The 22,480-nt window shown below is 52.8% G+C and overlaps 1 protein-coding gene across 9 annotated transcripts in view; it reads right to left on the bottom strand.

Annotated features, from left to right (window-relative positions):
* STS (steroid sulfatase) overlaps nucleotides 1-22,480 on the bottom strand; it is a 375,016-nt gene that overhangs the window by 92,335 nt on the left and 260,201 nt on the right. The window contains exon 12 of one of the 9 annotated variants that reach the window (XR_008552059.1): nucleotides 19,401-21,668. The exons of the other annotated variants lie outside the window; for them this stretch is intronic. The gene's annotated coding sequence lies outside the window, so the exon portion shown is untranslated. Of the gene's footprint in view, nucleotides 1-19,400; nucleotides 21,669-22,480 lie in introns of those variants that run through there. 9 annotated transcript variants of the gene reach the window in all.

Below are 22,480 nucleotides of genomic sequence, written 5' to 3' on the forward strand. Positions count from 1 at the left end.
CGGACGACAGCAGCCCCGCACGCGTCGTGGTCGTGCGCCTGTCGCTCTTGCTCAGCTCCCCCTTTCCTCCCGATGGATCGATTCTCGAGGGCCCCTCACGGGATGCCTTACCGGCTGCGAGCCAGGAGCGCTTTCTCTGCCCCCTCCGGCTATCCTGCCCTCGGCTGTTCCCTTCCCCGCGGGGCGCTGCAACGCAGCAGCCATCCGCGGCGATCCCGGGGCTGCCTCCTGCACCGTGAAGTTTAGCGTGAACACCCTTCACCGAACCGTGGGCGCTCTGTCTCCGGGCTCATCGCGAGGACTTCGTCTGATGCTTTATCATTCACGGGCACATCCTGCGTGCGGCGACGCTGATCTCCCTGTGCGAAAGCTGCGGGCTGCCCCTGGCTGTGTCCGCCTCTGCCTGGGAATAGACCGTCCTTTCTGTGGCCGCCTTCGTGGCGGTGTCTGTCTGTCCTCATCCAACGACTGGATTCTCAGAGCTGCCCGTGAAACCTCTAAACGAGGCCACTGCATTGTTTAAAGAAAGATGGTCCCACGCGTTCATGGATGGCCTCCCGAGAGCAGGCCAGCTTCACGGACACCGATGCCCGACGAAGAGGAAAGAGACATCGCAATAAAAATGCCTCAAAAACCATCCACAAGAGCCTGGCGCCTGGGACTACGGCATGAAGAAGAGCGTCTCATTGAATCAGGAGGACGACCCGCTTGCCCGACGCCTCTGCTGGGACGCGGCGCCCGAGGGGGGTCGGGGAAAGGCAGGCCAGAGAGAAGCCCCGGCCCCCGAATGGACACATAGCAAAAAACGTCATCGTTTATACGCTGGGTCTCGCCCGACGCCAGCACAGCCTGGACCCTCAAGAGCTGAGGAATAAACGATGACTTGGTACCCCCAAATCAAGGCAATCAACTGAGGAAATATTAGGGGAACTGAGACCCCATTAAAGCTTCCGCAGCACGTACGGAAACCAACAGGACGTTTGCGCCGGCAGAACCGAGAAAGTAGAGCAAAGCATCACCGGACCGAGAAAGAGGCATCGCACCTCAGACATGTGCAAGACGCATGTGAACACTCGGCACACTTCCCTCCTGGGGTGAGACTGCTGTTTTCTAGAAGGAAGAGCACCTTCTGTGCGGGATCCAGTCTCCGCTTGCGAACCCCCCAATGTTACAAATTCCCACGGACCGTCGATATTCTGGTCTCGGAAGGCGGCGCGTGGAAGATGAGCTTCTGGCTGGAGCCGCGTCCCCGGCAGCCACGAAGGGCTACGTCACGGCTCAGCCGGAGGTTCCTCAAGTTTGGGCTCAGGCCCCGTGTTTACCCCCAACTTGCCAGCAGAGCAGAAGCTGCGTCTTAACCGCACACCCCACCGAGCCACTGAGGTGCGAAGCTGCAGCAGCTGGGGACGGGACGGGCGGGTCCTCGAGGTTGAGGAGAAGCGGCCGGTGCCGGACAAGCTTGCCTTGTTTCCAAGACAGATTCTCCGCCTCCCCCCCAAGTTTTTTGACATCAAAGGGATGGAGAGAGGCCGGTGAGCATGCGAGTCAGCTGCATGGACCCCCGTGGTTTGGGGGGCAGCAGGGACATTTGGAAAGGAGAGCTGGTATACCCCCTGCCCGTCCAGTGAGCACCGCGGAGGACAGCAGAGGCCCCGCGAGCAGGGCAAGGTCGCGGGGAAGGTCAGCCTGGGCTGGGAGCAGCACCCGGGGAGACGGAGCTGGGGCTTCTTGGGAAGTGGCATGGAGACAAGTGGCCCCCCACCTTCTCCCGGGGAGAAGGGAGCGCAGTGCTGGCCTCGGAGAACAGCAGGCGGACGTCTAGCAGGCGGACGTCTGGGCTGTGGTGCGGCTCCCGGGACAGCGGGCACCAGAGACGCCCACTGAGATGCAGCTGTCGGTGAAGCCGGGGCTCCGTCTGCACGTGTGGGAGCCGGGCTGGCAGGCAGCTGCCCCTCGGGTGCCGGATTTTGCGAGACTCCGTGCATGGCAGCCGCGTCCTGAGGCCGAGCAACCTCATTAGAGAAAACTGCTGCACCTTTGACACGGACAGAAAATGCTCTGTGGAGCCCGCTGCGACTCTGAGGGACAACTCCATGAATAAGTGACAACTGTGACTTACTCAGCGATCAATGATGCTCTTTGTCTTCCCGCCTCCAGGGCTAGAACCACAAAGGCAGATGACTTTGTAATTTGAACTTGGAGATTTGATCAAATCGTTGACCCGTTTTCATTTTACCTCCACGGCACAAAAAACCTGACTTTTCACCATCTATTAAATTAACGTTTAGACAGAGCCGGGCAAGTGCAGCTCTTGCCTCCCCCACCATGATTCATTGCTGGAGATGCCGAGCGGCGCGCTTTGGGGTACCCTGCAGCCCCCAGACCGGACACACGACCTGCCCAGTTCCAGGGGAGGAAGTCAGTTCCCTCCCCGTGAATTTATCCAAATTTGCAGTTGGCGATGAAAAATGAAACGACAAAGCTGCTCTTGCTCACCACCCCCTCCCAGACTGTCCAGCAGCTGCCACTTCAGCGCCAGGTTGGCCCCTTGGAGGTAAAAGCAGGTGTTCAACTTGCCATATCTAGGGTCAGACAGACGGGACGCTTAAAACAAAGAGAAAGGCTCCCCACCTGCCTGTTTCAGCTCCCGCTCTCTCCTCCTTCCTGAGTCATCTGCGGCTGACAGGTCATCGGTGGGAGGACAGGCGTGAGGCGTGACACACGCTGTCATCTAGAGCATGGCAGAGAGGCAGTGGCTACAGGACGGCAGAGGGCAGAGCCCGGGCCTGGCACGGAGGACCACGCACGGCCAGCCGCATCCTCATCGCCCTCGGCCCTGGGCTCGTCCCCGTGGGGTTATTTTGAGCATAAAGCTTGGTCTGACCACATGGGACAAGCCAACGAAGGGGACTCACTTCCTCCAGGCAAGTCAAAGGCTCGTTCACCAGAAGAATCCGGCGATTAATCGTACATGGTAGATATAAAAATTGTGTAATTTACACACGTCACCTAAAGTGATAAGTGCAAGGTGACATTTGAATTAATGTTCCTATTTTGAAGTGCATTTCCAAGGCAGACATCACCAAGAAGAATGATTTTCCTCCGACAAAAGGAACTTGCCGGCGCTCCCCACATTTCTATAAAATTTTTCATGAATTTTTTTTATAAAAACCCAAAGCCACGATGGATGAAATGCTCGATTTCCACGTAACCAACTGCCTCTCACGGAAGCAGCTCAGCAGTAAGTTCACGACGCTTTCGGCAGCGACAGGGAAACATACGTCATGGCCCAAGAAGGAAACATCTCTACGTCCGATCTGTACACGCAAACACACTATCACCATGTTTCAACAGGAGCCGACATACATCACCAGCCTCACTGCTGGGTCTCTCTGTCGGCTCCTCAAATTAACTGTTCCGAGAGAAAATTAGAAACAACTGGAAAGCAAATCTGTGTCCAGGAAGAATCTCAATCCAGGTCCTCGGCTAACTGAACCCTCGGCCTGAAGAGGGAGAAACGCCAAGAGAGATCTTGGGGGACCAGCCCGTTAATGCTTCCTCCCCGGGACCCACAAGCCGCCAACCGAGCTTGGCCTCCCCGAGCAGCCCATATAACAGGGCGGCTCCTTTTCAGGTGCAAAATTTAAGACCCCGCGAGAAAGCAGCACAGCAGCCGGCGTGGCCAGGACGTCCTCCTGGCTCGGATAATTAGTCTTTTCCATGAAAAGAAAACAACGAAGCAGCCGATTGCCTACAGCGCCGTCGATGATGCGCCACAGAAACAAATACGGGGATTCTACGTGGGTCCCCATCAGCCATTTTCCACCCCCCGGCCCCCCAAGAACGGAGCCCTGTGGCCGCCAATAGCCACCAGCAACCAAGTGCACCCTCTAAGGAACTCACGCAGCCGACTCCCAGCTGGCCGCCTCTGTCCGGCGGGCAAAGCATTTCAGCAGCTGCGGCGAGCGGTCCTGCCTCGTGCGGGGGCCCCCCAGGCTTCAGTTCAGTTTCCTCAATCATGACAAAGCAGAATGAAGCGTGCTGAACGCGAGGACGTACCACTGCGGCTGAACTCCATTCAGCTGCACGAACCTGCCAATCGCTGGGGAAGCCGCCCGGGGACCACGCAACGCTCCGGGCTCTCGGTTTTGGTTTTTTCCTGGCCATCGGGAGGGTCTCCCCTAAGTGCATTCCCCCCTCTGCCCTCCCTCCTGCCCCCCAGCTCCACCTCACCACCCGCCCAGCTCCCCACGCTGCTGTCCCGGGCTCCCCCGAGCGCCTCTCTCTCCGCGGCTCTTTTCCAGCGGACAGGCGTCTGCAGGCACGGCTGCCTCTCAGGAAAGCAACTCATTACAGCCCCGTATATTCATAACATTTTTGCGCTTCCTTGTCTCCTTTTTATATCTTTAATTACATCGAAGCGTGTGAGGAACCCATTATGTCTCATAATCAAACATCATCCTGCCCGGTGGTGCCTCGATTCCACTTTTAAATCTGGGTTTCTAAAACGACGCTGCTATTTTCGGCTGCTTAACTCCATCCTCTCCCGCGTTCCTCGACGGAGAGGGGCCTTCCAGCGGCTCGCTGTCTGTGACCTGCCGCGCGGCTACGGCTGCAGAGCCCCTCGGAGGAAGCCACGCGTCGTGCACGCTCAGCTCCACGCCAGGTCACCTCCTGGCCAGGGAGCAGCGTCTCCCAGGTGCCCCGCCTGGCAGTGGTTAGAGAATCCACGCGCGGGGAATGCGCACCAGCCTGTCGGAATGACGGGTGCAGCGTCTTCCCCCGACAGGCCCGCGGAGCAGAGCAGACGGGCTTCCTTCCTCCCTGCTCCTGCCACCCACCGCCGTCCTCGGTAGACTCTTCCATGGACGGACGATCCCGGCTGGACCCTTGCGGACCCGACCGCCTGAGAAGTCTTCCTCCAGCGCAGGAAAGAATTCGCTAAGCAGATCTCACTTTTGAGGTTACCTCCCCAAATAGCCGGGTGGAAAAGTAGGTTGAACATTCCTTCAAGGTGCTAGTTGAGGGAGATGCCCCCCTAAACCGGTCATCCTCACTCAGCACAGATACAGGGGCCATTTCAAGTGAAGGGAAGAGGGACTTTAGGTGGAAATATCCTTAACAAAAGCCAGAGAACCTACAAGTACATCGTCTCCCCAAAACATCCTTGGACTTCACAAGCAGACGCCCCCTGACCGGGAATTCTTTTCATTACTTCTGGGTGAGTATCAGCCGCTCATCTAGGGGGCGAGTCCCAGGGTCCTCTTGATGTTTTGCCCTCACGTGTGGCCGCCTGCATGTCAGCCGTGTCCACCACCTCTCCCAGCAGGTGCTGACCCAGAACCAGGGCTCGCGTCTGCTGAGAGAGCCGCGTCTGGAAGCTCAGCCTCGGGTAAGGCTCTCCCTAGAACGGAGCCAGTAGCTCTGCTGTGCTCCTTCCTCAAAATCGCAGCCCCAAACGACGGTGTTCCGAGATGTGATGGAGAGCGTGCTGGCCACGAGAGAATGGGGGTGATGGCCGCTTCCGGGGGGCATGAGTGGCTGGGGCAGGCACTCACTGCTCCAGAAAACAAGGCTGGTCGAAGGCATCTATGTCTGGCCACACCGGCACGGGGGCCTTTCCAAACCCACGTGAAATAATGAAATTATCCACGGAGCAAATGAGCGTGCCTCCAGGACGCCTGCCGTGAGCCACCAGCGACAAGAAAAAACTAAAATCACAAGCAAGACACTGAGGTCCCCACTTCCATTCCAGAGTCCCGAGGCCTGGGCGGGAGCCGGCAGGGACGAGAAACAACCGCCGTTCATTTCCAAGGGAGCCCCAACACCTTGGGTTTGCAGAACTCATTGCTCCCGTAAGAAATCGTGGCCTGATGGGCCTCCCTGGGGGCGCAAGGGGTTAAGGCGCAATCTGTGAAGCTGTCCGCAGCCTCTGCAGCACGAATTCCATCCGCAGCCAGGGAGCTACCCACATGGCGTGGCAGACCTCTCCTGACTCGCCCGCTGCTCCCCTTAGTGGATTTCAGTCAATCTGCCTGTTCTGCTCCCCACTCTGTCTCTGGCAGATCCTCTCACCCCCGCACCTCTGGCCTGCACCCCAGTTCTTGTGTGCATAAATAAACAGATCTTTTAAAAAAGTCATGCACTGAGATCAGCATGGAGACTTTGGAAGAAGCCCCATGAAGCTGCTCTGCACAGCGCTGGCTCCTGGACCCTTTAGTCAAGCTTTGGACACCACGACCCATCACTACATGGCCCATGGCCGTGTCGACAGACGTTGATGGAGTCTTGACAACCCAGAGGCTTTTTGACTTTTATGCAAATGTTTCAACTGTCGGAGAGAGAACCTACGAACCTACGAAGTGCTCATTGCAAACTATTGTGGATTTCACAGCGTTAAAAACCGATGGCCTCCCGGGAAGCCGCGAGGGAGCTCACGATTGCTGCCTCTTTGTGACTCACCCGTAGAGCTTGATCACATTCTTGGGCTGACTGACGTCCGCTTTGTCTTCAAACTCAGCAACACGGTGCAGCGTTCAGAGGAAGCGCGAGTCTTCTGGGTAAGTGGTGTCCGGAGACCTCTGCAGTGTGAGAACGGGCCTTGCACGCGGCGTTCGCCACTTGAAAACATTGACACCTGGTGCTTTTATTTTTAAACTTCTAAAAATATAGACATCAAGTCATCAGCTTGCCAAGTGAATACAGTGAAGACAAGACAAAGCAGGAGCACGATCTCTGAGGTCAAGCTACATGCGACAGTAGAAATCCGATGGTGAGTCCTCTCACCCCCGCACCTCTGGCCTGCACCCCAGTTCTTGTATGCATCAATAAATAAATCTTGGACCTCCCGGTGGCGCAGCGGTTGAGCGCTGGGTTGCGAAGCTGCCCGCGGCCTCTGCGGCGCCGGTTCGATCCCCGGCTGCTCCCCGGCCACCGGAGGAGGGTCCCACATGGCGTGCAGACCTCTCCTGCCGCCCGCTGCTCCCCTCAGCAGTGTCCTTCGGTCCTTCTGCCTGCTCTGCTCCCCGCTCTGGCTCTGGTGGATCCTCTCACCCTCCCGCGCTTCTGACTGTACCCAGTGCTTGTATAAATAAATAAATCTTAAAAATAAATAAATAAATCTTCCCCCAAAATTCCTTGCAGAATTAGTGTATGTTAATGCGACTGTATTTGCTGTTTTCACGGATGGTTCACCTGTTTTAACCACCTCAGGGAAGGCTCTTGAGAAGTATTTTGTTACTGTTCATGTTCTCTGATTTTTAAGAGTCTGAAATTGATTTGCACTAACTCTGTTTACTTTTGCGTTTTCTGAAATCCACACGAAAATGATTATTTCAGGTCTCTAACCCAATTCATCTGCACGGAAAAAAAGTCTAAAAAAACAGCACCCCGAAGACGAAACAAAGTGGGATTGGCTCAGATATTGGATCCTAAAATATGTCAAGGACAAGCTCTCATCAATTAAGAGAAAATGTCAATGGAGGTATCACGGGGTGCATGTTCATCAGGCAGTGACAAAGCATCCCAACAGGTTTCAAATGGACTTACAAAATATAATTACACGGAGCGGTTGAGGCCATGCACAGCATGATCAATAATGTGCTTAATGGGGAGCATCCACCAGGGCCTTCAACCGAGAAGGCCCTTTCTGGTTCGCAGGCCCTGCACACGCGTGCTGATTCGTCGAAGGGGTCATTTGTGAGGAAACACACAATGGTAGGCTACAATTGACACCAAACCAAACAATTCTGACCTGCACGCAACTTGATCACAACATGGGAATAAGAATCTTCCTCTCCCCTTAGGATTTACAGGCCCCCCCCCGCCCAGATTCTTCAGACAGCACCCCCAGGGCCCCCCAGAGTGTGCCACCCTGCCCTTCGGACTTTTCCCTGCAAACACGTACCTGAAATATCCTTTTAGAATAGACTTCAGGGTCTCCCTGGTGGCACAAGGGGTTAAGACGCAGCACTGTGAAGGCTGCAGCACGAGTTTGATCCTGGGCCAGGGAGCTACCCACAGGGCGCGGCAGACCCCTCCTGTCTCCCCGCTGCGCCCCTCAGTGGTGGATTTCAGTCAATCTGCCTGTTCTGCTCCCCACTCTGTCTCTGGGGAGTCCTCTCACCCCCCACAGCTCCGGCCTGCACCCCAGCTCTTGTATGCATGAACAAATAAATCTTAAACAAATTAAAACAAAATATCCTTTAATTGTGAGAGCAGTTTCACATCCACAGTCAAGGCGAGCAGCAAACACAGACGCCCACAGACCCTCCGCCCCCCACATACTCAGCCTACCCCCCATTGGCGCCCCCCGGAGGGGTGCAGGTGTTCTGTGCAGGAACTAAAGTGTGCAAAGCCCTTGCTGGACACTGAGGGTCTCGCTGGCCATTGTGGGCTTATGGGTTTGGCCTCCCAGCCCTGAAACTCTGTGTTGTGTCCACGTATCCCTCCCACCCCCAACCCCTGGCCACCCCTGGTTCTAGTTTAACTGTCTCCATCCTCTCTCCTTGTCTGGAATGTCGTACGGCTGGACTTGTAGCACGTGCCGCCTTCCAGATCGGCTTCCGCGCCTGGAAACGTGCATTTCAGCTTGCGGGCTTCGCTGTTTTCAGCGCTGAGTAGCAGCTGCTGGCGCACGCCTGGCTATTTTCCATTCTCCGTTCCACCTGCTGAAGGGCCTCTTGGCGGCCTCCGCGCGGGGCAGGATGGAGAAAGCCGCTCTGGAGATAGGCCTGTGGGCTGGGTGCCGCTTTCCACGCCTCTGGGTGGGCCCCACGAAGCAAGACCGCTGGATCTGGCGGGGACACTGTGTTTGCCCCGAGCCACCACACTGCCTTCCCACGGGGCCGCAGCAGCACCATCGGCTCCGGCGACGGACGAGGGATCCTGTTGCTCCATTCTTCACCCACAAAACGGGTGATGGGCGCGTGAGTGTTCTGGGTGGGGGCCACCCTAACAGGTGTGCGGTGGTCCCCTTGTTTAGTTGCCTTCCCCTAATGGCAGTGGCCAGGGGAGTCTCCTCGGATGCTTCTTGGCCTGTCGCGAGGGTCTGTAAATCGTCCCTGTCGGTAGATCCGACTGTTTCCTTACTGCTCCATTTAGGGAGTTGTCTGTATATTTGAGGACCAGCCCTTGGCTAAATATGTCCCCTGCAAAGGTCTTCTCCAGTCTGGGGCTTGTGCTCCCATGAGGCTCCAGATTCCCGCTCCGTCCAGACGAGCCGGCGCCTGCCTCACACGCCTCACACGCCTCACATGCTGCACGCACTCTCGCCCCTGCAGCCCCTCGTCACGCCCTTCCTCAGCCACAGCTCCTGCCTCTCTCCCTCCGCCACCTCCCGCTTGAACTCGGCCCCATAAAGCCGGCGGTGTAGCCTCTTCACCCCACACCTCCCCGGAGTTTGAACTGGGATCGGGAACGGTGAACACATGCGGCAGCTCCAGCAGCAGCTTCCCAGCGAGGGAGAGTCGTGCATTTTGCAAGCTGTCCAGACCAAAGCTTTGAGGGGCGCAGGCCACACTTAGCCGGTGCAGGAAGGAACCCCGCGGAGCTCCTTAGCATGCCAGCTCAGCTTCCCCAGCTCCGGAGAGACGGGAATTTGCATTTCTGCAGGCTCCCTGGCAGCTCACACTGCAGCTGGCTGGGGGCCGCCATGGTGCTCAGAGTCCTTAGAGGGATTCTCGTTCACCCTTGGAAGCGCGTAAAGACGTCCTGAGCCTGACGAGGAACCTGCTCCCCTCCTCTGACTCATTAAGAAAGTCATTCAGCATCTGGAATGCAGCGCGCAGGCAGTGTGGGGAGGCAGAGTCCACGCAGCCGGGCATCAGGCCCTCGCAGTGACTTCAGTGGGGGCAGCTGCGACTGCACGAGAGGAGGGTGAGTCATCGGGGGGTGTCTCAGGCTGCGGGAGCTCCCTGGACAACATCAGACAGGCGTGCAAGGGAAACAGTCCAGCCACACATGGACGGAGAATCCGGCTGGCGGGAGCCCTAAAGGACTCTCATGGGGCAGACGGGACAGAGGGGAGACCCCCATCCAGGATAGAGGGGAGACCCACAGGATGGGACCGGGGAGCTCAGCCTCACCCTGAGAGTCAAGAGGAGATTCTCAGGCACAGAGGATGGTCCTGCGCCTGCATGAGACCCCAGACTCTCCTCCTGGGTCATCAGAGGTTGGATTCTAGGCGGCGAATAATTGTCCTACAGGTTATTGATTTCTCCATAGAACTCTGGACTCCATCGTTTCTTTTTTTTAAAAAAAGATTTTTTTATTGATGCACACAAGAGCTGGGGTGCAGGCCAGAGGTGTGGGGGTGAGAGGATTCACCAGAGACAGAGTGGGGAGCAGAACAGGCAGACTGGCGAAATACACTGCTGAGGGGAGCAGGGGGTGCGACAGGAGAGGTCTGCGCACCATGTGGGTAGCTCCCTGGCCAGCTTGGGATCGAACTCGTGCTGCAGTGGCTGCGGACAGCTCCATAGGTTGCCTCTTAAGCCCTTGCGCCACCAGGGAGGCCCTAGACGACATCATTTCTATCCAAAGTTCCATATCAGCAAGATAGAATTTTTTATGCGAAGCTGAAGTCCTTTGACCTTGAAAACTGTGCAGGCTAAAGGCCTCATTCAAAGTCACTCATTATTCGTCCACCTTCCTCCAGCTACTGACAGCCAGACGCCCTCCCCAGGAATTCTCTGCGGGGAGCAGAACTTCAGAGGTTGCATGTGCCCCTCCCGGGCAAAGATCAAGCTCCCCACCGTGAGGTCCCCTGGAGAGCAGAGAAGCTCTCAGCTGACGTGTTAATGTATCATCTCAAAATGACCACCCAGGCCGGCAGGCCCAGAGAGTCAGCCTCTGTCTTAGCATGATGTATAGACCGAATAGAACAAAAAGAAGACACGCAGGGGACTCAGGAAAGGCGAACTCATCCTTAAAAACTTATCTGCTCTTTCTTCCTTTGGCCTCTAAAGTTGGCTGCTCTGTGCATGCATTGCAGCCCTTCTTCTTCATAAGCAAACGTGCCTGAGCTCAGCGATTGCTCCGATAAAATATCAGCCGTGGCACGTGAGGGTAAATAGATGCTTATGTCCACGCACAAGGGCGACGCCTACCTATGAAAGCAAGGTCAGGGGCCTCCCCAGTGGCGCAGCGGGTGGAGTGCAGTGCTGTGAAGCTGTCCGCAGCCTCTGCAGCGTGGGCTGATCGCCGCCGGCCAGGGAGATACCCACATGGTGCGGCAGACCTCTCCTGTCACGCCCGCTGCTCCCCTCAGCAGTGTACTTTAGTCAGTCTGCCTGTTCTGCTCCCCACTCTGTCTCTGGTAAATCCTCTCACCCTCCCGCGCATCTGGTCTGCACCCTGGTTCTGGTATGCATGAATAAATAAAGAAGATAAATAATAAATAAATAAATAAATAAATAGAGATATAAATATAAATAAATAAATAAATAAGAAAAGCAAAGCAAAGCAAGGTCAGCAGAGAGAGGCGCCCACAGGCACCAGGGACAGCATCTGAAACCTCACCCCCTACCCCACGCTCAGCAGCTCCAGCCGGGCCAGGTGGGGCCCGGGAACCTCAGATTTTGACCCCTTCTTGCTTCATAGGACACCCTGTTGCCCCAGCTGCAGACACGGGCCTCGAAGCCGTGCTGCGGGCACATCTCCTTGAGGGGGGCTGCGCCTCTCCCGAAACAAACATACAAAGCGCGGGAAGTCAGCCAAGATTTCAGGGCTCACGTCTCTCCAGCAGCACCGGCTACTGCGCACCGTCCTCCCCAGACAGTGTCCGCGGGCCGCTGGCTCTGCAGAGCCTCCCTCGGGGAACCGGCGCTTCCACCCCCTGCCCTGTCCCCGCGGCGAGCCGAACGTGGGCTAATGAATCACCGGACTTGTGACCCGGGAGAAGCTGTGAATGAATCAATGGCGGCCTCTAAATAATAGATGAGATCGGAAACTCGATGGGCCTCACGCTGCGGCCCGGGAGGCGGGCGTCAGGGTGCACCAGGGAGAGATTAATGAGACCGTGTGTGTTTTCTGCACTGCGGGTAAATAGCTCAATAGTGGCCAGGGAAGTCATTGATGGAAACCTGTAGCCCCTGCGTTTAAGTGCTAGATCTTTGGAGGCCATATTCAATGGAAATTAATTAAGTGCTACGATAGCTATGATTAAATAAGTCCTGAGGGGAGACTGGAAAACGCAGGGAAGGCGGAACGGAAGGCGGGGAATGCTAAGCCACGGGGCCTTGCACGCCCTGCTCCTTGGAGGCAGGCCTGGCCCTGCGTGCCTCGTCCTCCCTTCTGGGGTCGCTGCGCCGGCGTCTGGGGTCGGCTTCGGCAGGAACAACGCTGGGGCCGCAGGGAGCAGAGCCACCGAGCCAAGGAAACAGCCAGGGTCGGTGGCACAGGAGTGTCTGGACAGGGAGGATTGGGGAGAATTAGCGAGGACGAGATGAAGTGTGGCCGAGATGAAACAAAAAATAAAGAGGTTCAATCGGGATTTGAGGGGGGAATGGGCAGGAGACCCGGGACGATCCCGAAAAAGCAACAGGGCGTGTCCAGGAGGAGCCTGCGCCCTCTGAAACCCTCCGTGGCCGAGACAGGCCCTGGCCCTGGGCAAGACGGCCCCGCCAGGCCTGGCACGGCGTCCCGCGCACGTCCCAGATGCAGCCTCTCACTTCCTCAAATGACCTCAGCCTGAAATCTCAGCTGATTTCCTGCATTTTTGGACATTTGGAAAAAACGTAAAATAAAGAGAGAGTCTAAGGAAAAAGCTGAGACCGAAATCTTAACACCCGAACAAGAACAGACAAGACCAGAGCTCTCCAGACGCAGCGAGGATGTGCCAAGAGAACGTGGGATCTGGGGTCCTGGGTCCTCCGAGGGCCCCCCATGAATCCGGGGTAGGGATGGGGCGCTGGCTGAGACATAAGCCAGACAGGCATCGGTCCAATATTTTCCTTTGCGGGTAAGAGAAAGCGCACACTTTTATTTGTGGACACAGATCTGCTGCTCCCCCTGCACCCCCGAGAACCCCAGAAACAGGCAGCAGCAAAACAGGCAGTCGCTGCTGTGTGGAGCGACTATTTACCGTTACTTTGTGGGTTCAGAAAAGGGAAAGTGACCCACAGGAGCAACAGCATGTCTGAGAGGGCGGCTGCGCTGTCACGGGGGAATCAACACTGGAAATACTGAAGACTCTAAAATTCTTCGATTGCAACGTGCTGGCGTTACTGATTTAAACGCCAGATCCTGAAGTGAATCATCCCACCCGTATGATCATTGACTCTCGTCCTTCAAATGCCATACAAAGATGGGTCGTAGTTTCCTGGGGAGTATAATCCTATATGAATTATATATATATACACACACAGAGAATATATACTATATATATATATATATATATATATACACACATATGCACACAGAATATATGAGAGAGAAAAATATATGATATATATGAACATATGATATGTAAATATATGAGATATATGAATATATGAGATATATGAATGTATGATATATAAATATGAGATATATGAATATATGATATATAAATATATGAGATATATGAATGTATGATATATAAATATATGAGATCTATGAATGTATGATATATAAATATATGAGATCTATGAATGTATGCTATATAAATATGAGATATATGAATATATGCTATATAAATATATGAGATATATGAATATATGATATATAAATATGAGATATATGAATATATGATATATAAATATATGAGATATATGAATATATGATATATAAATATGAGATATATGAATATATGATATATAAATATATGAGATATATGAATGTATGATATATAAATATGAGATATATGAATATATGATATATAAATATATGAGATATATGAATGTATGATATATAAATATGAGATATATGAATGTATGTATGATATATAAATATGAGATATATGAATGTATTATATATAAATATATGAGATATATATGAATATATGAGATATATGAATGTATGACATATATGAATATATGATATATAAATATATGAGATATATGAATGTATGATATATAAATATATGAGATATATATGAATATATGAGATACATGAATGTATGATATATAAATATATGAGATATATATGAATATATGAGATATATGAATGTATGACATATATGAATATATGATATATAAATATATGAGATATATGAATGTATGATATATAAATATATGAGATATATATGAATATATGAGATATATGAATGTATGACATATATGAATATATGATATATAAATATATGAGATATATGAATGTATGATATATAAATATATGAGATATATATGAATATATGAGATATATGAATGTATGACATATATGAATATATGATATATGAATATATGAGATATATGAATGTATGGTATATAAATATATGAGATATATATGAATATATGAGATATATGAATGTATGATATATAAATATATGATATATATGAATATATGAGATATATGAATGTATGATATATAAATATGAGATATATGAATGTATGATATATAAATATATGAGATATATATGAATATATGAGATATATGAATGTATGATATATAAATATGAGATATATGAATGTATGATATATAAATATATGAGATATATGAATATATGATATATAAATATATGAGATATATGAATGTATGATATATAAATATATGATATATATGAATATATAACATATATGAATGTATGATATATAAATATATGAGATATATATGAATATATGAGATATATGAATATATGAGATATATGAATATATGAGATATATATGAATATATGAGACATATGAATGTATGATATATAAATATATGAGATATATATGAATATATGAGATATATGAATGTATGCTACACACATGGTTACATGTATATGATTAAGGTGAAGGCATTTCAGCCATGAAATCAAACAAGCTGAGTACCTTGTCACACATAGTTAAATATGGTTTCACTACAGACTGGCAAATACTCGATTAGCGGCCCTCCATAATTAAAAGCACATACACTCTGTGACGCCGCTTACCCGCGGCATCTAAAACGAGGGGTAGAAACGCTCAGAAAAAGGCATCAGCTTTGTGGTGAGCCGAGTGGAGGATGGCGAAGGGGCCACAGGTCAGCCCCGTGGACATCAGCCCCGTGGACAAGCGCTTGTACAACCCCACCTCGCTCCCTACCCGCAGAACGTGCCAAGTCCCTCCTCCAGAAGAGCAGACCCTGCAGACGCCTGCTGAGCTGCTGCTGCCGGGGCGCTGCCCTGGGGCTGAGAGGCGGTGGCCTCTGGTGGCCCCAGGGCCCAGGGGACCCACCCCAGCTCTGTTCTCCCCTGGACCTTGAAGAGAAGGAAGGGGCCGTTCTGTGGACCTCGCAGGGAGCTTGACGCTGGCCTGGTGCGGTTCCATGCCATGAGGTGGCACGGTCAACAGTGCAAGAACCCACATGTGCATGGCAGGACGGCAGGACGGGCCCGCATCTGTCTTCGTGACTTTTTCTTCTGGGGTGCGAATGTTTTCCGCGGGCCGCCGGGAGCTGGGTGCTGGCTGAGGGGGGCAGCTTTGCTGCTGTTCTGCTCTGCTCAGCTCTCAGCAAACCTCCCAAGGAACAGCCACCTCGCTCGGGGACGGAGGATTTCACCTTCCCTCCTCGGCCGCTTGGCGTGTCGCTCGGTTCCGTGCCGCTTCCCCTGCACGCCGAGCGCCGGAGCAGCTGTTTATTTGGAAAGGTTCCATTATGGCCATAATAATCTCCGACTAATTGCACATCAAATATTTATTTCTTGCACATGAAATTAATGAAGCAGTTGCAACAAGAGAAAAATTGGATCGGGTTGGCAAATGGTGCCTATAAATTCACCAAAGATGCCCGGCCCTTTTCCGGCAGGATGCTTTCACCCCGATTAACAATTTTTAAATGGAAAAATCCCCCATTATTGAGGGATGGCTTTGAAAACAGACAAGCTTTCCTTCTGAAAGTGTTTTTCGCAATTTCCCCCCCCGCTCGAGCTCATGATGGATTTCAGAAGCGGAAAAGGAGCGCGTGCTGTCGACTTCCCAATGTCCTTTAATCTTCTTTGTCTTGAATTTAATGGGATTTGCCCCTAATTCTGCTTTGGATACTGCAAATGTGTCCCATGAACACACCTTGTTTTCCTTCTAACATTTCTTTATTGCGGTGAGCTTGTGGCTCAGCCCACGTGCAGTGTCTGAGGAACCAGGGGAGCGGCTGCTGGAGAGAGAGCCAGCTGCCCGTTGTGCCCAGCTGTCCAGCCCGGGTCCAGTCCAGGCGTCTCCCTCCTCACCTCCTGGTCTGGTTAGGCCTCAGCAAGCTGCCTGGACCCCGCACCTGCTGGGAGGGTGGGAGGCCTTATGCAGGCTACACATGCAAATGCTAATCTCCGTCACAGACACACACCCCGACTTGACTATCCGGGTACCGCTTGGCCCACCCGGGTAGACGCAGAACTCATCCATGACAAACACTGTCAGGACTTCAAGCACATGCTATGCTCTCAGCAGGAACCCAGGCCCTGCACCCCCAAACTCCCATCTGCATCTCTGGCCTCGACCCACGAAGCCAATAACCAAGTCCAGCCCCCGCCTCGCTCCACCCCGCAGCCAGACAAGCAAACGCCGTCCACCGACCTCGCCAAGGGGCAGAGGAAACGCGATGCCGTGGGTGCTCCCCACCGTCCCGAGGAGCGTCGAGAGAAGACGCCTCATCAACAGCGGTAATTATTCCTCCCCGTTTCATCCTTTTCAGAAATTACACGGAATTCATTCTTTCAATTACAATCAAATTTTCCACGATCGTCTAGAAAGTTGAACAAATAATTCAATCAGTGGCTCATTATCAGCCACAATTTCCTATTCATTATTTTAATCTAGATCGTGGGAAACTGGCATGTTATTTTCAAGGTTTTTTGCCAGAAAAGCTAGCTGGACAGTCCATGGTGGGGACCGCTGACCCCCGAGGCTGCCTTCCCAGTGTCTGCACTTGATTGAAATCTCGTGTTGGCTTCTGGGGTCACGAGGACGTGGCCCTTTGCTGCGGGTAGGTGGGACGGGGATTTGATTACTTGGTATTCCAGGGACGCCTGAGACCACCCCAGGCTCTCCTCCCATCGCATCCTTGCTCTGTCAGCCATGGTGTTCGGAGACGTCTTTCCCTTTTCGTTAAATTATGCTGGCGCGGAGCATCCCAGACAGGTTCTGTTTCTATCACCTTCGCCCAAAACCCAAGTGAACGGATCCCAAGTGGAGTCGGGCTGTTTCACCACTTTGCTGAAGTTTTCTTTTATTGCCAACCTGGCCCATCGCCTGCTCCAGTTGCTTTCAAACCCTCTTCAAGAGCACTAATTACAGCGGAATTCTTTTCTTTGTCATTTATGATTTTAATCGCTTGCCTTTTCAATAGATTTTTTTTCTTATTTTCTGCATTCTGGGACAGCATCCCAGGTTCCTACACGCCAGCAAATTGATTGTTTCTTTCTTTTTTTTTTTTTTTTTTTTGGCGGCAATGCCTTTCATTAATAATCTCCATGCAAATCTAAATTCCGTCGTTGAGTTTCGAGTTTCTGTTTGTTTCTGTCTGGTAGTGTCTGTGTTCACGCTCACCTGCACCCACAACTGCCTTGGCATTTCCACACTGGAGGAGTAAATGAAACCCAACATCCTAACCACCAAATCATCCCGTTTCCTTTGGAGGTTGATTGTGTTCCAGAAACATCTACAGGATTCCCCAGAATGACTCTGGAGGAACAAACTCCTGACCTTTGACAAGTTTCTGAGTGTCCAAGGTCAGGGTCAGGGGAGCCGGGGATTCTCCACCTGGCACAGAGCTGCCTTCTCTGCAAGGAGCTGCCTGCTGAGAGCCAGTGGCCTTCCACACACAACGCACACCAGTGAGACAAACACAAACCGTCCAAGGACCGCATGCGTCTCCGCCTTGACACAGCGGATTAACCCTTGCAGGGAGGGAGAGAGAAGACAGGGCCGAGTAAGAGGCAGGGCTGCAGGGAGGCGAAGCCAAGGAAGGTTGACCACCTGTCACAACATGTGCACGCAGTTAATAACTGCCATTGGGTGAGTTTTCCCTGATGGAGGACAGGATAGAAAAACTGGAATGGAGGCGCCACCAGACCGGAAACCTGGCTCCCGCGGGAGGCGGGGCGTGGCCACTGACCCAGACACAGAAACCAAGATCCTCAGGTGCCAACGCGTAGATGACAAAGTGTAAGACCCAAGCAGGTCGCAGATGCTGCAGGGAGCGTGCGGAGCACAGGCCCCAAAGATAAAGATACGGAGATTGAGCCCGTTGTGCAATGTCAGGATCCTTCAAGATCTTCAAGATCTTCAAGATTCTGCAGTTATCCAAGGTCAGCAGCAAACCGAAGGCTCACAAGGGGTGACCCCTCCCAACGGAAGACTGTGTCCCTGCGGTCTCTGCCCTGGCTCGGGGCCGCACTCCCACCGCCCACCTGTGCCCAGGCAGGTGCCTCCTTTCACCCTCTCTCTCCTCTGCAGGGCAGCAGCCTCCTGCCTGCCTGTGACCTGCACCCGCTGGGGCTTCTCCTCACTGACTCCCTCAGCGGAGGCTGCTCTCCTGCAACCACGCGGGCCTCTCAGCAAACCTCTCCCTTCTGGGGCTGCCCTTCCTGCCCGCTGGTGTCCGTGCAAGTGTCCCTTGCTCTTCTGTCCCTTTTCTAATCAACCCACCCCTTAAATATAACGTCTCTGTCTCGTGGAGAAACTCCCCTGGGAGCTCGCCGCGCGCTGCTGACACGGGAGCTCCGCTGACACCTTTCTCAGAGTGAGCCCAAGGACCCGCTCCCCAAACCCACTGACTCCACAAACCACATCGCACCCCACAGAGCCCCTCAGAGCCCCTGCTCCTGCATCCTAGCAGCGTGGCAGGCGGGAGGCAGGACAAGACCACAGGTTGGCTGTTCCCAGGAAGGATGGCGGCTCCTGGGGGAAGACTAGGGTTTTGCATCTCCCTCAAGGAAGCCGGGACGTGGTTCCCTACAAGGACGTTCCCGTCCCGTGGTGAAAGGGATGGAGGGTGAGGAAAATACCCAATGGGTGACTGAGGGGACACCTTGCACCTATTATTTTGGTGTCACCATCCTAACACTTCGCTGCGGGGCTGGGGAGGTTTCGGCTCAGGCTCTAAGAGCTGAGGCCGATCCAGCCCGTAGTTGCGGCACGAAGCGCCCGCGTCTTGAGCTGGGGCCTGGGCAGCGGCAGAGAGGAAAGGAGCTGAGCTCGAGCAAGAGCCTGCGGAAGCCGACCCCGAGCCGCTCCCTCAACACTCAACACGTCCGCGCTGGAAAGAAGCTGCTTTCCCCTCCCGCCCTGCCGCAAAATCCCCCCGAAACACGGTGGATGGAGAGTTGCGCAGCCACAGTCCACCCTCCACGGCCCCGAGCGGCCCCATCAGGGGCCATAAATTCGGAAGGTGTAAATTCGGGGTGTAAATTCGGAAGCCGTAAGTGGGGTGAGAATGATCACCCAGACCCCGCTTCGCACCTCGGGCAGGAGACGCGGTTCCCTCTGGCTCTCTTGCGGGAAATTAGCGTGTTCGTGCTTGTCACACCGGAGGCGGCTGGCGGGGCTGAGGGTGCTAATGAGGCCATCGCTGCGTCACCCGGGCCCTGGGGGAGACCAGAATGACTTTGTGAAAAGGACGGGGAAGATGCCCCCACCCTGGGGTGCTTGAAATGCTCAACCCCACACCTCTTCCTCTGGGTGGTCTGGATAAGATTTTGACAACCCCCCCCCCCAAAAAAAATCAGCTAACGCCAACATCAAACTCCCCGAGGTCATCGGGCGCAGAGTCATGGCCAGCCAAGCGGGGGCCACCTTCACGTCCACCATCCACACAGACGCGGACCTCAGAGGGGTCTGCTGCCCTGCGGAGGGCACTGCACTTGCTGGAGGATTGTCTTTGAAAGAAAGCCTTTAGGATGAAGAATGAGGCCGGCGACTGCATCTCTGTGGGCGACTCGTGCATCTGAGAATCTGGGGCTGGGGGCGGGAGGCTGGAGGAATTTTAAATTAGAATCGATGTCCTTTTGGTTTCCAGGCTCCTCTGGAAGCCTCTGCTGTGGGCACGGCCAACAGCTCTGCTCCTACACCATCGGGGGCTGCGGGGCTCACTCACAAGGCTTGATCAAGGAGGCCGTGCCCCAGGGGGACAACCACGCAGACAATTCACGTGTGATGATCGCAGACTTCCAGGGGCCACGCACCCCAGCCCACTCATGCCCACGGCTGAGCTCCCACGCCAGCGCCTTCGATTGCAGGTGCATCTCCCTCCTTTGCTGCTTCCCAGAGTTTCAACGGGGCCAGCGCACTCCCGTGTTTTCCCAGCTCATTGGGATGGAGGCTCTCTTGTGCAGAGGTGACGTTTTTGTATCCAGCAGCGAAAAGAACAGAGGAGGCGCCACATCTCCATGGGCAGGTCGCACGCCCAATGCCATGACTTTGCTCGTTTTCCCTCGAGGATCAGGAATTACACATTCACGGGTTATTCATCGGGGAGAAAGCGGCCAGGTCTCAAGATGTGGGTGAGGTAGGACGGACCTCTCTAATCAACACTCTCGGGTGGGGAACGTTTTCCAAAGGGTTTCGTCTTTGTCATTCTCTTGACGGCGCACTTTGTCAACGCAGGGAGCCCCGGATTTGTACGGAGCACGTGCAGGCAAGGGATGAAAGAACCGTGTCTAGTTTTGATCTGCACTGCTGGAGACTTGCGCCGATGTCCACCTCCCCCGGTATCCGTCTGTAGCTTTTCTGTGTTTGATTTACTGAGCGTCTGATGTATTTTTGTTGAAACAACGGCCTAGTTTATCTCCAAATATTTTCTCTTAGCCATAGAGTATTTAGTCAAAAATGTTTACCAGGCGCCCGTAGCGCTCAGGTCAAGAACAACTGTGCAGAGGAAAATAAAGGACTAAGATAACAGAGCACCCAATGCTGGGAGCAGAACCTCTCCTGATCAGAGCACCCAGTCCCGGGGGCGGATACGTCATGAGATGCCTCAGGCAGAGAACCTCCCGGGAAGAGGAGGATAAATAAAGTGCTGGCAGACATGGCAGAACCAAATGCCTCCATCAGCAAAGTCCCTTTGAATCCAGGACAAGGAGCTCTCCGCTGCATCCATCCCTGTTCTCACCTGCCAGCCTCGTGAGGCAGGCAGGTGCCGTTGTCTGCAAAGAGCAGTAAGCCAGAAAAAAGACCCAGGAGACTTCCTTCCCCACAAAGGAAGATTTTATTATTGCTAGAAATTACACATTATTTTCGGTTATGTAGACAATTACTTTTGAAGGAGAAAACTAGTGTTGAGGATTTGATGACTCTGATTTTTCCTGCAGCTGATTTGTGTAATCATCCAACGTCATCCCAGCTAAAGGCAAATAAAACACAGGCGAATATGAACCAAGTATCCATGGACAGGCTGCCGTCCCGACAGACTGAAAGGAGAAATAATTCAACCTGAGATGGGGACCATTATTGGGTTGGTAGGAAGAGGATTGGACCAGGAATTGGGATCCAAACACAGCTCTTCTGCGAAGTAGATTTACAGTCTTGGGCATCTGGCCACCTTATATTTCCTGAGACTGAATTAGCTGGTGCGCCAACCTGGAAGGTCAGGGGACACTGCTATCAGTCAGGAGGGTGGTGGAACCCGCAACACCCCATTCAAAGCCTGCCAGGGACCCCGATGCAGCAGAGAATCATGAGCAGATTCACTGTTACCTTTGCCCTGTAGCTTTCACCTCAATTTTTATACCACCTGTTCTTGTTTGCTTTCTGCCTGTTCCTGTTTCATGCCTGTTTGCTCTACTCATGTCCTCAAATATATATACCACTGCCTCTGGTTAGCTCCTCAAGCATCCAGTTCACATCGACCTGGTGACAGAGTTCTCCATAATAAGTAATCTCACCTAACCATCTTCTCAACTTTTGAATTTGTGGTTAACTTGGAAGATTGTCACTTCCAACTTTAGGATTTGTGTGTGTGTGTGTTTTGGGACCAGATTTGCAGGTGATCTGAGTTTCTCCTCTCTCTCTCTCTGGTGCTCACATGCTTCTCTCCATCTCTGTTTTCCTGTCCTCTTGTCCTCCTTAAAACAGCACTTCTCGGATGGTTCCTCATGGGGGCCTTACTTCACAGGAATCTTGCTCCTCCTAGCTCCATCCTTTCAAACCCACACTCCAGCAGTGCTGACCACGCACAGCCTGGAATTCCTGTTAGATTATTTCAAGGAGAGGATTCCCTTCCCTGGTAGTGTGGCTATCACTTTTCGATGTTTCCCTCCCAGTCCTGTGTGTTAGAAACAAAGATGAGGTCTCGAAGGGTGAGCTAAAAATTTCACCTCAAATGGGAGGGTCCACAGACTGAATGCTGCACCCCTCAAATTTCTACGTCAAAGCCCTGGTCCCCACCGGGC

This window comes from Talpa occidentalis, unplaced genomic scaffold (assembly GCF_014898055.3).
Source record: "Talpa occidentalis isolate TD23 unplaced genomic scaffold, MPIMG_talOcc4v2.1 talOcc4.15, whole genome shotgun sequence".
NCBI classification, from domain to species: domain Eukaryota; kingdom Metazoa; phylum Chordata; class Mammalia; order Eulipotyphla; family Talpidae; genus Talpa; species Talpa occidentalis.